Source organism: Alosa sapidissima, chromosome 1, assembly GCF_018492685.1.
Source record: "Alosa sapidissima isolate fAloSap1 chromosome 1, fAloSap1.pri, whole genome shotgun sequence".
NCBI lineage: Eukaryota > Metazoa > Chordata > Actinopteri > Clupeiformes > Clupeidae > Alosa > Alosa sapidissima.
The window spans coordinates 48,146,348-48,154,041 of record NC_055957.1 but is presented as its reverse complement, the minus strand read 5'-3'; the positions used below and the strand labels follow the sequence as shown (position 1 = coordinate 48,154,041).

At 44.3% G+C, this 7,694-nt stretch overlaps 1 long non-coding RNA gene across 1 annotated transcript in view; it reads right to left on the bottom strand.

Moving 5' to 3' along the window:
• Positions 1–5,198, bottom strand: part of LOC121677957 — a 21,119-nt gene extending 15,921 nt beyond the window's left edge. Inside the window, exons 1-2 of the long non-coding RNA XR_006021117.1 lie at positions 5,187–5,198; positions 4,981–4,982 (exon numbers count right to left, since the gene is read on the bottom strand). This is a non-coding gene — a long non-coding RNA (uncharacterized LOC121677957). The remainder of the gene's footprint in view (positions 1–4,980; positions 4,983–5,186) is intronic.
• Between the last annotated feature and the right edge of the window lie 2,496 nt (positions 5,199–7,694).

Sequence of the window (7,694 nt, the reverse complement as noted above, 5' to 3'; positions counted from 1 at the left end):
GATAAGATCCTTTCCCCACTCAGTCTTGCAATATTTATAGGATCGCTATTGAATGAACCCAATTCAGAACATGACAGCGAAAAAGCAGCACTGCACCAGCACCTGAGTGAGTCCTCAGTTCTGAGAAGACACCATGCAGTGCTTGCAGACATATTGCTAAACCTCTCAGTCTAGACAAGGGCTGGTATTTATAGTCTGTGCAACACATAAAACAGGCATGTCCAAGCTGGATTAGCTCTTGTAACTTGCCCGCAGAGGCTGATCCACCCTCTTGGGAGAGTGGGCCCGTGCACCTGTTTGCAAGTCAATCACCTGTTACACAGCTACACCTCAGTGAGTTGTGTTGTGGTGTGTTGCTGGGAGCTGGCATCTGTGGTAATGCCTTAGAAATAGTGGGATAATGGAGTGAGTCAACACGTTAGCGGAAATGAGGCTTTGATTAGCACAGGGGAATGAGGGGGAGATATGCTAAATGCTGCCTAAAGAAGGGAATGGACTGAGGCTCATTTGAACCAGCAGAGAAAGCAGAACTGCTGAACTGCTGATAGAATATCTTCGAAGCACCCCCCATCCCCCGCCCCCTCCAAACTTCCAGCGGATAGAGTCACTGCAATTCGGGGACCTCGTTATTTCAGGAAGGGGATTACATTTTCAATGACCATGGGGTAAACCCGAGCTGATTTTGAAATATTGGAGAGGGAAATTTTCTCTCCGCAGGTTTAAGCGGAGTTTGGTCCTGAAATCTGAGAGAGCCTCCCTGCCGCTCCCTGTGGCGCTGTTCCCTTGAACCACAACAGGCCACAAATCTGGCAGAGGCTGTCGACTCCCAGCCGCACTACAGAGGAGTGCTTTCCTGTTAAAATACAAGGGGCTCTGGTTTGGGGTGGAATGCTGTAAAACTCAGAAAAAGCCGAAAAGGACTGGGGGAAATAAAAAATGGGCCTTCGAACCATCTGTGAATGTCAAAACAAAGATATAAACAGAGGAACCGACCGAATAGCGCATTCAAAACTAGGAATTCAAAACAAAAATAGCTTCCATTTCCACACGGGCTTTTCCTGTCAAGTGAGGAAAAACATGTTTTAACAAGGCCAGCATGATCAGCTGATCAGAGCTTTTGGATACAGATTTGTATGGTGCTAATTATATTTCTATGAAGCTTACAGTTTTAGAGCATTTTGCCCTTGGCATGTTATTCACTACATAGATACTGCATTCCCCAGAATTTTCTTTTGACTTTTGTGAGTAATTATTGACCTTTGAGCATGTGGAAGGTATAGAAGAAAAATCATATATGTTCCATCATTGTCAGGTTCCATAATGAACTGAATTGAGGATGACTGGAGTCTCCAATGGTTTTGAAAATACAAAGTGACTGGTTGAGCTCTACAGATTTCTCAGAAATAACAGCAATTTTCCATGCATCCATGTTTAGGTTAAACCAGATGAATGAATATGAAATTGTTTTGGGCTGTTCAAATGCAGAATCAAAGTGTGTCAAATTATAAACAGACAATCACACAGGACTCTCAGAAGTGCCTCTGTAACCAATGAGAAAGCCACTCTAACACAACCACATGGGAACATAACGTCAGTCTTTTCAGTGAGAATGGCTTTTGGAATCTGATTTGGCAGGAATATCTTTTGTTCCAGCTCTAATTGTCTGTACACCATACAGTCTGTGGGCCACGGCAGAACTAAAATGCTTGATGTCAGAGAAGTACAGTCCCTACTAGTTTCTCTTGGCAGCCCTACCACCACTCTCATTATTTCAGCACATCGAGGAGGGGGAAAATGCAGTTCATAACAGTGATATTTTTGAAAACAATGTGTGAGGAAAGCCTGTATTTAACAGTGCTCTACTGTTTAGCGAAAGCAAGAAATGGACGGTGAGATCGCTGCTTCCCATCTGTTATCACAACAACAGACTCCATATCAAGCAACCACACTGGGGACCAAGAGGTAAACACTGGAGTCACTGACAATGGCAGCGCTAGTTTCCACTGATAACATCCAGCCTTTTGTGGACTCTCTTGTGGCGATCATAACATAGTTTTTACTAAAATGGGGCATTCATAAAGAGCCACCATCCAGCATGTTTATCCCCAGTGAAGGCACAGCCATGTTGGTCTAACCAAACAGAGACACATTATATAGGTCTCACCAGGCATATTTCAAATGCCCCTTGTGGCATTTCAAATTAGAAAATGTACATCTTAAAAGTAAATGTACCAAAACCCAAATGCCTTCCATTACACAGTTACAAATTAAGGAGTTTCATGCAGGCAACCATCTGTTATATAGTATTTTTTAACCACACCATGCTTTATGAAGTGGACATATTTGTAAAGTTGCAATAGCAAACTCACAGAACTGGGACCTATAAAATAACACCCTACTGTTGCTTTACACATGGGAGCATGTGCATTGTTATGAGAGGGGTGGTGTGCAAAGGAAATAGGTAGAGTGAAGGGACCACCATGAGTTTATGGCACACCTTTGCACTTAGCCATCTCCCTCTTCTTAGACCCAGAATAGTTTCTCTGTGTGTGTGTGTGTGTGTGTGTGTGTGTGTGTGTGTGGTTAAGCTCTGAAATCTGTATGCGTTCCCAGCCCACCCTGGGAAGAGCTGTGAGGAGGACCACCCCTGGGGACTCTTGGACGCCCCACCCTGTTTTTTTGTTTTTTTGTTTTTTTACGACAGTCACACCGCTTGGCAGCAGTAGCAGCAGCACCCTTGAATTCCCCGGGTGACGTGTCCCACAGCTGGGGATCAAAGAGTGCCATTCTGCCTGGCTCAGGCCACTGCAGGTGCTCATCTTCCTCCTTTATGCCTGGAGAGGGGCGACAAAGGCACTTAAAGGAGAACCTTCCAGCGAGCATATTTCCACTGCCCTATATAAAATTGTTTTGCATGAGTAATGCCTCTCTCAAAGTAATAGCTCCGTGACTAAAGCTTGGACCAGCGCAATCAGTGAATCACTGCTGCCTTGAAGTGCCGAGCCTCTCTATCATACACTTGGAGAAGATAAAGGCATGAAGGGAGAGAGTATGCAGTGCACCAAGGGCGACGGAGGCACTGGCAGGGAGAATTACTTCGCAACAAATAAGATATTATCATCATCATTATTTAGATTATTGTTATTGTTTTTGCCATTAGATTGAACTGTTCTCAGTGGCTGTGTGCGCTCATATATATCCGAGCTACAGAGAATAGCAGTGGACCATTGGAAATGTGCTCGTTCTAGAAGCATCCCTCATGCCTGACGCTGAATAAAATCTATGAAATTGAGACCAGACGAGGCCAAAGATGAGGTCTAATCCACTGCAGATTCCCCCTTGACTCTCCCCCTCTCTTTGCCTCACTCCCTCTCTCTTACTCCCTCTTTCTCTCTCTCTCTCTCTTTCTCTCTCCCAGAATGAGGCATTGTGGGATGGCTGTCCAACCCCTCCACCCATACAGTTAACAAGCTTCTTCTGTGAGCATGGTGCGGTGGAGAGTGTGTGTGTGTGTGTGTGTGTGTGTGTGTGTGTATGTGTGTGTGTGTGTGTGTGTTGGGAGGGGGCTGCATATGAGCTCAAACAAGATGGGGGGTTTGACCCCCCCCTCCCCAGGAAAGGAGCAGGCATGCCGGGGCTCAGCGGAGGGCCAAGAGAACACTGGACAGCTATGCCCTCCCCATCCTCCCTCTCTCTCCCTCATCTTTTTTTTTTTCTTTTTTAACAGTCGAAGCACAACTGTATGTGCACGCAACACAAGCCAAAATAGATAAAGAGGAATGTCAACTGAGGGAGGGGGGAAATCACCTCAGCGACAACCATGCTGTTCAGAACTGTGGCCTGCATTCCTAAGTGATTTATGGCTTCCAAAAAAGACAAGTCTCTCCCAAAGACATTTAGCTACACAGCTGGTAAACGCCAACTGCTCCTGACCACCGATGAGTAATGACATCCCTTTAGAATCAGACAGTTTCGCTAAAACCGTGTCGGAGTGATGGTCTTGTGCTGGAAAAATGATTTTTGAAGATGACGCACTAAGAGAAAAAAACAGACGCAGAGAGACGCAGACGCACACATGCAGACACACACATAAACACTCTCAGACACACATATGCAGACACACACATAAACACACTCAGACACACACATGCAGACACACACAGGGAGAGACAAAAACACACCCAAGCAGGCAGAAGATGTTGTGTCCTTCTAGTGAGTTTATTGCGTTACCACATTTCCTGCACCAAAGACAGAACCAAGCAAGTCCACTCCGAGGCACGCTCACCAGTGGTGGGGTCTCGGTCCATACAAACCCGATTAAGAATCAATTTCAGTCAGTGTCAGACAGTCTGGCGCCTGGAGAGGGGTGAACGCTTTTGATCTGAACGTTTTATTGTTGTCTCATAGTCCGCCATTGTCTAACAGTCTGGCACGGGCCAAAGTATCTGTCATGAGCGCTTTTACATAGACGCTAATGCACTAAAGTGAAGGAGGAGGCTCCACATGGCCTTGGTGTGGGCTGGGGCAGGCGGATATGTGCAGCAGGGAGGAAGCTCTGAAATGCAAAATAATACGTCCACTCTCACTTACCTCATCAGGACGCACTAGCCATACCCGCGTCAGCATGATTGAGCCTGTGACAATGCGAATGGAATGAGTGGCATATTTATTATACAAACTTGGGGCTTGTCGACTTGGTTTCCACTGTAAAACAAGGGAACATGTGGACCTTGCTATGAAATGCACTACAATTACAAACTATGAGAGCCATTGAAGAATTACCACAGAATCAGTTTTTCTTGCCTTAAATTGCCATTGCCTTTAAACAGAATTTCTTATATACAATTTTACACACATTTACATCTATTCATTTAGCAGACGTTTTTATCCAAAGCTATTATATTACAAGGGCCATTGTCCCCAGAGCAACCCGAGGTTAAGTGCCTTGCTCAAGGGCACAATGGTGGGAATTACACCCACAACTTTTCTGGTCACTACATGCTTGCACAGCTCTTTAGCCACTGCGCTACCACCGCCCCATCTTTACTTAATGAACCCAACACTGTACATACATCACACAGATATGCAAACACACAAGTCCAACGACACCATTGGCAACTCATCAACATGTAGATATTTCTCAAGGCAATGGTTTCTGATAGGACCTTCAGTCACATTCTACTGACTGTTTCAGATTGCTGACAGTATTACGGTTATACCTGCAATTTTGTTTAAAAAAACATTAATTGAACAGAATATAGTTTGAAATATGAAATGTTTTGAATTATTATCTTATTAAAATCATTCCACAGAGATGAGCAGCTATTAAACTGTCACATTACTTTGAGCTCAGCTAGGTAGGGCTTAATTAGGCAATTGGTGCACAAAACATGAATTCCCACAATACATCCTGAAACACTGGCAATAAGGACTCTCTGAACCTTTGCAAAATACGAGGAATGATTGGTGTCTCCGACAAAAACAAGGAAGCCATGCAAATCACAGCACTAATTGCATCCATTCATTATCAACGGTGTGGCATAGGGGAAGCCTCGATTTTGTCGAGTATGAAGAGTGAGCTGAAATGTGTGCACACATCGTCATGTCAAAGCAGTGTCGGCCCTCATAAAACACGAGTCTACTCTTGGAAAACAAATAAAAAAGAAAGTCATCAGCTGAGGCCGTCTGAATGAGGATGCATGCGCTTTCATGGCTTGCTGTGAGATGGCATCCGGTGGTCTCCGGTTCTGCTGTACACATATTTTGACAACCTGCATGTCACAGTTCTATTTGTGCTGCTGTGCATGGGGCCAGGCAGTGGACAGGCTTCCACGGTCGAGCATAAAGCCTTGCATAAAGAGATTGATGGCCCCCAGGAAAGCAGACATAACAAGCATGGTTCAAGGCTATTTCTGATAGGCTGATGCAAAAAAAATCATCTTGAAGGTTAATGGGCAGTGTTATAAGGTGTGTGTGTGTGTGTGTGTGTGTGTGTGTGTGTGTGTGTGTGTGTGTGTGTGTGTGTGTGCTATGTTATGTGTGTTTATATGTGCATATACAGTACATATTGTGGAATCATTTGGGCATGGTAACAGGATGGAGTTTACTGATCTACAAAGAGCCAAGCTAAATGAAGTTATGAAAACTTTTTTTTACTTTAGTTGAACAGCTTCAAAAATCCCTTTTTAATATCTCACACATAATCATTATCTGAGTTAACCGAGTGAAACCTTCCTGCCTCTATCAAAAGTATAATTTCATCTGATTCTAATTAGAAAGAGAGATATGCACTGTTTGTCAAAAATTATGTTCAAATCAGACTTTTTAACAACCTTGTGTGCATTTTCACCAACACATTTGAGCAATAATGTATTGCCTTTCCAGAAATGAGTTAATTTTCAAAATTAATACACATATTGTTCTCCCCGGTGTTTAGTGTTGTGTCTGATTTATTGTTTTCAATGTGTGCCTTCTCAAAACTGTACGGTATGCCTCTGAACTCCTGGTGCTAAAATTAGAGACAGTTTCAAATCTCTGCCTCGTGTGTCAACAGACTCATTTTGGTGGCATACAGAGCAAGCTATTTCCTCGGTCCATAAGAGTTCCACTGTTAACTGCCTTTGTTCTCTGCTATTTACCTGGGACTGTAGATATAAGCTTGGAAATGCAAATGTACAACAAGGATAGTCTGATGTTTATCTTACCTTTTTAGGTCCTTTGGGGAATTGCGTGGCTACTCTGTCTCCCTCTCTCTCTGCCTGCAAAGCTTTATGGTTGTACCTGGTGTTGCTGAACAAGCCCTGCTGAAGTGAATGCACATCACAGCACAGTGAAGCAAAGCTTTATGGTTATACCTGGTGTTGCTGAACAAGCCCTGCTGAAGTGAATGCACATCACAGCACAGTGAAGCAAAGCTTTATGGTTATACCTGGTGTTGCTGAACAAGCCCTGCTGAAGTGAATGCACATCACAGCACAGTGAAGCAAAGCTTTATGGTTATACCTGGTGTTGCTGAACAAGCCCTGCTGAAGTGAATGCACATCACAGCACAGTGAAGCAAAGCTTTATGGTTATACCTGGTGTTGCTGAACAAGCCCTGCTGAAGTGAATGCACATCACAGCACAGTGAAGCAAAGCTTTATGGTTATACCTGGTGTTGCTGAACAAGCCCTGCTGAAGTGAATGCACATCACAGCACAGTGAAGCAAAGCTTTATGGTTATACCTGGTGTTGCTGAACAAGCCCTGCTGAAGTGAATGCACATCACAGCACAGTGAAGCAAAGCGTTATGGTTACACCTGGTGTTGCTGAACAAGCCCTGCTGAAGTGAATGCACATCACAGCACAGTGAAGCAAAGCTTTATGGTTATACCTGGTGTTGCTGAACAAGCCCTGCTGAAGTGAATGCACATCACAGCACAGTGAAGCAAAGCTTTATGGTTATACCTGGTGTTGCTGAACAAGCCCTGCTGAAGTGAATGCACATCACAGCACAGTGAAGCAAAGCTTTATGGTTATACCTGGTGTTGCTGAACAAGCCCTGCTGAAGTGAATGCACATCACAGCACAGTGAAGCAAAGCTTTATGGTTATACCTGGTGTTGCTGAACAAGCCCTGCTGAAGTGAATGCACATCACAGCACAGTGAAGCAAAGCTTTATGGTTATACCTGGTGTTGCTGAACAAGCCCTGCTG